Source organism: Anopheles coustani, chromosome 3, assembly GCF_943734705.1.
Source record: "Anopheles coustani chromosome 3, idAnoCousDA_361_x.2, whole genome shotgun sequence".
In the NCBI taxonomy this organism is placed as follows: Eukaryota; Metazoa; Arthropoda; class Insecta; order Diptera; family Culicidae; genus Anopheles; species Anopheles coustani.
In genome coordinates this window covers 37,053,655-37,064,769 of record NC_071288.1, presented here as the reverse complement: position 1 = coordinate 37,064,769, position 11,115 = coordinate 37,053,655, and positions in this window count along the sequence as shown.

Sequence of the window (11,115 nt, the reverse complement as noted above, 5' to 3'; positions counted from 1 at the left end):
ACATTGATAACCAAGAATTTTATAACAGAGTGTTTCTGGTCAAAAATTTCTATCATATCCTGGCTTAAACGCCCTCACAAACATTACTCAAGTTGCGGAAGCTGTTACATAAAGATGGTCTCGTCTTAATTATGCCCGGAAATTGTTGTTAGTGCTCGAGAATAAATGCTGCACGTGGTAATGCCAGTGAAAGCTATATTTCTCTCACTTTCCACTTTGTCAACCATTTCAATGTCTATCGCTTGTGCAGCCATTTCAAAAAGTATCCAGTTATGTCTGGATGCCGTTCATCGCTTGCCATTCTTTCCATCGAGCTGTCTCGTATCGCATGCAGACGATTTGTACGTTCCGGTTACTAATGAAGAACAATCGCGTGGATAATGATGCGCTTGTTGTTGGCGCTGGAATCTCTGCCGAAGAGCCATCGGAGCCGCGAGAGCCTACGCGTGACAGTGAGCTGCTTGGGTTGAAGCATGAAGATGTTTGCTGGAGATGCTTTTCCGAAAGCTTCCGTTGTGAGACGACCTTGAGTCTGTGTGGGGCCATCATTGTTTTGATGATTTTTCTGCCGCATTCAAGACAGCACAACAACATAGAAACCATGGATGAAAATAAAGGAAAACATATTTGGCGAAATTTTCTGTACTTTGTACTTTATTGACAACAAGTTATTTTGTAGGGGTTTTGAATAAATCACTTTGTTTTACATGGGTTGGCATTCGCCCTTTGTTTTCTCATGTTTATGATTTGTACATTAAACTACCAATAGCTTTGAAAATAAGAAGAAAAGTAAAGCAAAACCGTACACTAAAGTAACATAATTTCTATAAGCGAAGCAGAACATCTTTCACTATTCAAGAAGAAATCAGCCAACTTGTAACGGGTTTCAATAAACTAACCTTACCGCCAGTGATACGCAGTCTCGACGCTCGTAAGCAAGAGTCTCCGAATTGCTCCCGAGGGCAGATTGCGTCATGGCGACAGTGCAAAACGCCAACAAGTCTACCGGCGGGACTTGTTCGGAAACTCGCCAAGCTCAACTGCTGTGCCCGATAGGCGTGGAGTGAGTCGCTGCTAGTGCTCGCTGGGACGCGGTCGTCGAACACCACTACGGAGAAACATTTTGCACGGAAAAAGCTCCCGGGTCACGGCCGGCGCTGTGGAGAATATAAAATGTATTTTACGATTTTCATCATCGTCTTTTGTCCGCCCCTTTGGCGTTGCGTGTGGAGTCGGGCGGAGGACCCTTGTGACTGAAAACGCACACGGAAATATATATCCCAAACATGCCAGCCTCCAAAAGCCTTCTGGAGCGACATTGGTTTGGTGTCATTTGTGCCCTGAGAGAAATGGCAGTTTTAGTTGATTTTACTACAGCTCAACGTAAAGATAAGAACATTTTTAGTGTACGGTTCTTTATTGATTTTTATGTATGTTGAAAATGGTGAGCTCATTAAATTGTAATTTTGTGTAGGGTTTCCTATATTCCTTAAAATTGTAAAAAAGATTATTTTTATTCGTTTTAATAATTGGATGAGCTTATCGCTAAAAAGGAATTCATTTGTTTTTTAAATATTATCAACAGCTATATATCCAAAGATATCGTATCTCTTCAGTAATTTTAAGTTACCAAACTTTCTTTATTTTTCTTAAAGGTAAGTGTTTTTTGCCATCTTACAGACTTGCTTCTGCGAGGTCATCTATCACATGTTAGTTATGGTTGTACCTAACCATAACAAATGGAAACACGTGGAAAAATGGCCACTATCCGTGAAAGAACCCACCGGACCTACCAAAGCTACCTCGACAGGCAATCAAACATAATATTATGCTTTAGTCACAGCTATCTGCACCAGATCCAAATCATGACTCCTGGCTGGAGTAACGAAGACATTGGCGCAAAGTTAAAGAATGTGATGGGTAGCGAATCCATGGTAGAGAAAATGTCAAGATTTATAAATCATGAGTGCGGTTACTCTGCGCTCCCGTGTGCTATCCGTATCGGTGTGTGCAGAAAGGATAAGTTTTCCCGGTGTAGGATCGTTACCCACCAACGTATCTACAGCCTGCCGCTGGACGGATGAAGATCAAATATTTTCACTGCAAGCATGAGCTCAAAGTGTCGCGCTGGGCTGGTCACGGGCGGTTCCTAGCGTGCTCGATAGGAACTTACCCGTGCCAGAAAAAAGTCACCAGCTCATCCGTCATCCTCTGCGTCCCTTTTGCTAGTGATTCGGACGGTGATTGCTCAAGGAACAGCATGAACGATGTTTTTCCGCTTCGAAAGGGTTCCGTAGTTGGAAGGAATTTTTCTCTTCCAGGATGGGGTGACCGCCGGCAGAGAATGGGGAAAGGGAGAGGTTCACTTGACCAAGCTGCTCTTTTTTTTATGACAATGTTTGTTTTCTTGTTGTTGACCAGATTTTGCCCCGCTCCAGACGAACTTGTCACACTTAACATCCGTCGAATGTTGTGACGCGTGAGCTTAAGCGTCTTCGCTAGCGACCAGAAACGGCCAATGGCTCGTAAAAACGGATTGACTTCCCAGGAGCACTGCCTTGTATGAGGAAAATAAGATTTTTTTTATCAGAGTTTATATCAGAACCCTGAAACTCGTTAAACGTGGACCAAGGTAGCCAGGTAGAGGGTTGTGATGGGATATAAGAGACAAATAAAAACCTTGATGATATACCGCTTTTCTATTATATAAATTAATTAGTAAAGTAACGTTTTATTGATCTTTAAAAAATAACAGACATTCAATCCTTTCATTTATCTTAGACAAAATATCATTTTTCAAATATTTTTAACGAATGACAAGTCTTCAAGAAATATCCATGAATCTACAAACAAGCATGTTATAAAAAAATCATACTTAATAAATTTTACAGCCATAGAATAATGCGTTTTTGGCATTATTCATCGTGCACAGTTAGCCGAAACTCGATGCGAGTTAGTTGCATGTTGAAATCTCGAAAAATGCAGTTACTTCAAATTTTTTATGAAGTACCAGGCGCCCCCATTTCGGCATACTTTTGTCTTCCACACTTTAGTGTTGTCACTAACACCAATCATAATTCAAAACAATTTTCACCCAGCACTACACATATTTAGCCTTTTTAATTCCAAAAATTGAAGTTAATAACAAATCAACTGCTTAGAAATAAATGCCCATACTTGATCCATAAAAATGATTTGAATCAATTGAGGCAATGAAAAGAAAGATGATATTAAGGAACGTTGAGTATTACACAGTAAAACGGATCATTAAGCAACGTTGAGTATAACACAAAAAAGAATGATTGTGAGTGTGCTTATTCGATTCTGTACTATGTACCACTAAAGGTGACGAAGGACGAAGGCATTAATCATACATTTAATTGAATTTCATGGCCAAAATTAATGAAACCTTCTTCGAACTTCGCTTCGTCGCCTCACGTTTGACCACGGGTACCGATCTAAGCGACAACGAAGTAGTTGAATTGCATGAAAAATGACCCAAATACCTGATTTTACCTGCCTCGCGCACAGGAAAAAACATTCAAAAAGAAAAATTGGAAGTAAATAATTGTAGCAAAAAACAGGCACCATAAAGATTTTGGTTCAAGAGTGACGGACCAAAATTTGTTTTGAAAAAGCTTGCCCGTTTTCAGATCGTAATTTCCTTTTAGGAAAACCTTTCCCATAATCTAACCGCTTACGCCAACGACGAATAGAACCGGGTTGTGGCTTAATAAATCATCCCACGGACCCGAGTGATGCCTGACGGGTGAAGATAATCGTATTCACTGTTTGCTACCTTTGACGAAGGGGAAGAACAGACGAAGAAGTGGAAAGGAAAAGAGTGCGTGCAAGATATTTTCCACTCCAGTCTGCCCCGCAGCAACATCCTTTCTCCGTTGGTGACTTTTCCTACTAAAAAGGCAATTTTCTTCGCGCTTCGTATCACCGAGAGCGCGGTGTTGTAAAGGGTTCGGTTGGCTAAGCGGCCGAATCCCTTTTTTACACACACCCACCCACTGACGCATACCACAAAGTTCAGGGTGGACCGGAAGTGTTGGTGACTGGAAAAAGCAATCATTACCATGGAGCCACGAGCAGGGGCAAGCACATAAAGCTTACCCCCGGTGGCGACAAAATGACAAATTGTTTTTGTAGCTTGTAGTGGAATTAAATGGGTGACGGAAGACAACGCAATGGCAACCGTTTGACAAGATGTTGTCAAGTCTCGTTATGGAGGGTGGTTAATGCGTGTTCGTTTTTTAGTTTGATTTTCTACTTTTTATGCAAGAAAGTGATAACGAGACAGGATCTTCTTGCCCTTCTTATTCAATGCAATAATTTTAACATACATTTATTATCTGCAATTATTGTGTAATCCAAACGCTCATGAAAGTGCGTAGTGTTATGGGGATTAGTATTAAATTCTCGGCATATAAACCTGTTTTCAGCAATATCTGAACTAAAAAATTCATCATGTTATCTAACATCAAAACAGATTGTTAAATTAAGTTTATTATCATTTATTCTTTAAGGTAAATGTCGGATGATCCATTAAATATCCTATCACGCACACTTACACTCTGAATGGACACCCGGTGGCACGTTGTACAGTGATTACTTCTCTTGATTTCCGTCTGACATTCGTGAACATTAAGTAATTCTTTAAAAGACAAACTGAATGTTTGGCTTCATTCTGAGACAAACAATAAATAACTTTTCCTAACATTTCGAACTCAGCCAATCAGCTACATATAAAATAATAAGTTGGCCCTTAATGGGTAGAGCTTTAAGCATGCTGGTCGTCACCTAATAAAAAATCCTAAATAATAAAAAGAACCTTAGTTTGTATATCTGTCTTTATCTCATGGGTATCTCAATACAAACAAATTTGCTACTAAAAACAGATTGCAAAACCGCAATGGCTTGTTTTTGAGCCAAACTGTATGAATATCAACAGAAAAGAGTCACATTTCAGTTTTCGTGCTGAAACAGAATGTAGCACTTTTCCATGTCGGAGCAAAGATATTTAGACTCCCGAGACTGGATAAATCACAATAGAGACGTTTTCATCGACATTAAAGTAGATGGAAATAAACCCTAAACCACTTTCTTCTACGATTTTGAGTAGCATTCACCCCAAATGTATCCAACGGTGCGTGACAGTGATATTTCTCGTCCACTGAAACAAAAGCGTGGTCGATTTCCTCCCGACCCGTTTGACTCGTTCTGCACGCTGCCATTGTAAAAACAGCCAGCACAAACGGTCGGGTGCCCATGGCATGCGCCCACCAAGGCAATGCCTACGTTTAGGGCAGTGCGCGTAAATAATTCATGAGCAATATTTTTTCATAAGGATCAATATTGCTCTGATTGGATTTTCGGGCTTTGACGGCTGGGGTATTCCGGATGACGTTGGGGCGACCATCACAGCGCACCCATTGCGATCCGTTCGTCTTGCACCCTTGCTCCGGGCCACCAAACCGGTTCCATCGAGATTATTCGAGAGTGAATGGAAAGATTCCGGAAATTGACAAAATATTTCCAACCGTTGTTTATTGATTCTCTATCCACCGGGTCCGTCGTCCGACGGATTATGAAATGGTACTTACCGAGATTGGATGCACACATACGAGAGCGGCTCCGGGGCGCGACGTGGTAAGCGAATGACATGAATAATTACCGCGAGAGTGCTGCAGCTTTCTGCACAACGACATACGAATGGGAGTCATGTGTATATCTCGAGTGGAGATGACTGAACTTTTGCATGAGCCGATGACGAATTGTATTTCGTTTTTCATTGTACGAAATACAAATTGTTCATTGCTTCATATTTTCCGACTGCTAGTTGAATTCTGCGTAGAAATATAATAATTCAAAATTTATTTCTCGATTTTAAAAAAAATTATTTCTCGATTAGTAATTTTTTTTTTTTTTTGAACCTTGCTTTTGTGCAGAATTCTTTCTCGTGTTGGGATTATAAAATTTGGTGAAAATATAATTTAAATTTGTTATGAATCGTAATTAAAAATTTACTAATTATTTCATTACTGTTTTACAAAACAACTAAAGATGTTACTAGAAGTTGAAATTAATGTTTCTAAGGATTTTTGAAATTTTTTTCTTTGTTATTCGTTTTTTATCATGTAGAAACGTAGGTATTACGGTTCGAGGTAAGCAAATGGATATTGTTATTTTATTTGGTGTTTCTGCCTTTATGTGAAGAAAAGGAACCGACGTGCCGCTGTATTGTCTTCGTGTAAAAAAGAATACCTTCATCGTCACTGACCGTAACAGAACCAACGAAGAAAACAATTCGTCTCCGAAAATTGTTTTCCCAACCACGCTCGCCGTTTTTCGTGCGTGAGTAAATTGTTCGCCAGCCAGGTGGCTAGTGTTTTTCCATTCGTTTTTGTTTGTGCAGGTGGCGGACGAGAATCAAGATGAGCAGAAGGGCGTTATTGGGTGGGTGCTGTGAGAATGCTAGCTTGCGTTGCACTCTTTCGGAGCAAAAGCACTCAAAAATACGGAGAAAAAGTAGCAGGTAACCGTCCGTCGGCTGGTGCGTTCCTGGGGCAGTAATAAAGGTGGGCTGTAGGGTTTGGCTCAAATCAAAAGCGGGTTGATGCTGCGCGGGTTCTCCCTAGATGCGGGAAGTGACGTGCGTCAGAATGAAACCTGCTGGTACGTTCTGTTCCACAAACCGTTGGCGCTGTCTGCATTCGAACGTTCTAAGCAAACAAAGTTCAAAGACGCCCGTTTCGGAGAACTAAGCAATGTTGCTAACCGTCCTCCAGGAAAACCCTCGCCAGGAAACTCGCTGACCCTTATTTCAACCGGGGTGTGGGGTAAGGTACCGGTTTAGGAAGCGCAGAACAAGCTTTAATTCCTGGGGGGAATTTCGAAGCACAAAGTTCCATGCTCTAGAAATACATTTCTTCCCGTCCCGCCTCTGGAGCTTAGCAAAAGCGTACACCTTCGAAACAATGAAAGGAAGTCCTTCGCAAATGCCCTTCGGGAGGGTGGAAATTTGATGGTTTTTTGCTGCTCTTTTTCCTGCTTCTTTTGAAAGCAATAAACTTTTTAACAATTGAAGCTTACCCAACGTGTTTGACCTCGACCATAACTAAGGAATCTGCGCTTTGCGAAGCATAGCAACTAAAGCTGCTTTCATTGTGAGGAGAGTTTTCGGAGACCAACCACACATTTACGATAAGTTTGGTGTGGTGTAGAGTTTCCATTTCTTCACCACTCCCCCCTCCAGCTGTAGTGTTTTCCGGAATCCTGTCAAGAAACAGCGCGGCAACAAAATAGAGACCAATTTTGGAGCAAAATATTAGAAAGTTTCAAACCCCCGTAATCCATCTATTCTTGATGATGGCTGCGCTGGGATGTTTCGGAGGTGTTGCTAGGTGTTTCCGAGGGAATTACAATACAACGGAACAAGCAGATCAAGATTCAGAAGAAGATTTGTTTGATAAGTGTTTCCACACAAACCTAGTACTTTGGACAGGTGATGAATTTTTTTTGGCTAAAATTCAAAACATCAATTAACAGATTGTGAAACTATATACTTTTGAAGTTGAACAAATTTTGACCCTAAAATGCCTGCATTTTCAGTAAAACAAAATTCCGATAATTTTTCAATGCAAATATTTGGTGCAAATCCATTTTCCAAAAACTTCCTCAAGTAGCTTTATTGCTTGAATTAAACTCGGTTTTGTGAATGCAGAGACACATTAAATGAGTTCAGGAGTACAAAAGCTACGTACAGTCGTTGAACGGTGCTTATCCACATAGTAATCTCTGGAAAATATCTGTGATGCACATTTCTCCGTGTACCGTTTTGCTAGTTGGCTTGTAATCCCTTGGGCTTCGATATTTTGCAAAGGCGTACCTACGATCAGAGTGTGATCTGATACGACAACATTGACTAGAATTCATGCCGTTTCTGGTGTTGCAATTTGCTCGACATGCTCAAAATTTTAATTAATCGAAACGGTGTCATCGAATGAAACTGTCTCTCGGGAATGGAAAACAAGCAGGCAGAATGAAAACCACCAAATAATAATTTAATTTGAATGAATTTTCCATTGAGATTACGACTTTGCGTATAATTTTATTTACCTGTGACAGTTCATGAGTAGTTCCAGTTTAATTAATTACTTTCTATACCTTTGATCGAAAAGTAACTCAATCGAATGTGTTTACTAAACAATATTTATATTAATTCTATAGTTATATATATATTCTATAACTATAGAACTTTATATAAAATCTTTTCATTTTTCCCAAACAAAAAAAAAGTAAACATTAAGGTGCAAGGTTTAACATTTCATAATAATGCCAAATTTTCAAGATTATAATTTTTTCAGAATCTCAAAAGAATCTCTCATTTTTTGTTTGTCATCAAATCATCATTTTTGGTAGAAAACACTCGTTTACAGTACCATTACTTCTTATCTGCTGTTACGAACGTCCACTTTAAAAGTACTCGAACTGCTCGAGCCGTTCGGACCATACAAAATAGTTACCATAATAGCTGGCTAGGTTCGAACCCAGGAGCGGAATTGACAACGGAGTTGCCGGAAGGAGTGGAAATAAGCAAGCCAGTAGCAAGTCAGAAGCGGACGTAAAAGGACAAAAGTTTTATCGGTACGATCAAGGAATAAAATCAGTTGAGTGAATAAAACAACCTATGCTCGAGATCAAAACCTGTCCAAATCTAATTATTTCGAAGAGTGCAAGAACATTAAAAACCTTATTTGGGAACATCTGCATTGATAAAATCAACACAAAAGTGGTACAATTTTGCAAAAATCCGGATTTTTATCATGTCTTACATAATAGTATCTTTCAACTCAAATTGAAAGCGCTTTTTTGGTATAGATTTGAATTTAGGAAGCATCCATGGGAAATGGATGGTTGATTTTGAAAGAGGGATGGTATCTCAACACCAACACTAAGGTGAAATCTCTTGGCATAAACGAATGTACCAAACAGAGTGGATGTTCGTATTGGTTTTGGCATGAAAAAATAAAAATCAACGCTTAAAACCATTTTGAATGCAGTACCACGGTGGGGCTTTTAATGCTTACTCGTTTTATTATGTCAGTGACAATATCTCATAATCTTCTTATGTCACTTTATTACTCGACCGATGTCACAGCCAGGCACGTACCAGTTCCCGAACTAAATGCCACCCAGCCTCAACTCTGCGCCCGACCAATGATGAAAACTGATGTAAGAGGGCCAACCAGTCTCAGCAGAATAGTGCTCAAAACAGTGGAAAATGTATTGGGCGGATAACACTGGGCAACGGAAGCATAACGAAGTGCTGGCCTCTTGAGACGGATTCAGATTGTTTTGTACTCGCCACTCTCATTCACCGTAGAGTTCTGCGGCTAGCAATGGTGAATGAGAGGGTGAGACCATTTTTGTTGCTCATGAGAATACTAAGCATTCAATGTCGGCGCCTTCGGACAGCGCACCGTTATGCTGGTTTGGCACTGTCTAAAGGATGTTTTTCAGGGGGAAATGCTCAGAACGCACTTACCAATTAGTCAAGGACTTTGTTTTATTGTGTTTTGTATGGTAATGTAAAGCAACAACCGTTTTGCAAATCTGGAACTTGGTAAAACACTTGAAAATATGACATGTACAGTATTTATAGAAGAAAGGATGTTTATGTAACAAAAAGCATTTTATGCTCAACCAGTACGTTCTCTTGAAAATGAAGAGTTAGTGATCATAATATTCTGGCTAAAAACTCTTACAGTGCCATGACATGTTATGTACATTTTTTTACACAATGAACGAAAAGGTTAAATGATTTATTTTCCACCACCTAGCAGCGTTGGCATAACATATAAAATTTTACAAATTTTTGTTTTCATGTTTCAGTATTTTACCCACATTTCTTCCGGGGCAAGAATATGAAATGGAATGTAGCATAAGCGGTAAACAATATGCTGAAAAAACCCACTCTGAGCTTCAGCTGATGAGCTGAGCTTTTGTGATGTGAGCTTTCTGCTCATTGGCTCACATTCTTTTCGTCATACTTAAACTGTACAGTAAAAGTAGGCAGAGCAGTAGGAGCACAATATTTAACGCCGAATTACAAAGATTCCAAATATTCTGCTTAAAATGTTACCATTACCACTCGGTATGCAGAGCGTATCATATCGTAGGAGTATTTTCAGATTTTCCATCTTAAATACGAGCTACCCTAAGCATGTGGTGGCACTACCATGGAACGCTAAAAATATCGGAGTGTTTATGGTTCTTGGTATGCCTGAATATGTTGAGAAATATTTTCGATTACACTGATCTAGATTAAAATAATTTTTTTGGCTTCTAATGTTTGGCACGCGCATATAAAAACATTAGAAACAAAAAGTGAGGAAAATGTTATGTTGCTGTTGCATTCTTTTTATTCGATTCACTAATTTCATTAGATTAACAAGTGGTTGATCCGAAATGTATCCTTATTCTACAATTTTCATTTAGAAGCTGTCGCTCCTATGGGAGTTTGCGTTCTTTTTCCTTCAACATAACTAATACGCTCAGGCAACGAATATTATGTTGCTAAAAACAGAAAATTGAAGCGCGATTGTAATTAAAACTGATTTTATTCCGAAGCTTTTTCAAGGATAATCGACAAGTCTCCGAAAGCATGTATGTGTGAAAACTGGTAACTTATCGCTGATGAATTATTAAATCTCAATTTCCACCAAGTTCCCACCCTCGAGCCCCATAATATCCGGTTGTGAAGTTTAATGTTCCTGCTAAATATGCTGGGTTGTTGTATCTTAGTTTGAATCGCATTTTTTAAGCTAATCGACAATTAATTTATCCTATGGATACAAAAAAGCCCTCAGTAAACAAATTCTGTAGAACAGTTGAAACAAATATATGGCTGAAATAGCTGATACAATCAATAAGGTTCATGCATAAATTATTCATTATTTGCTAATTCCAAATCAGTTTCTTTCTGAATTTTAATCATCATAGTCATAAATCATTCGTTGGGTTCAACAGAATATTAAGAACTTTCCATCGAACTGAATGTAATTTTCAGTCAATACTAAAAAAGCTTTGCGATCTATCTAGTTT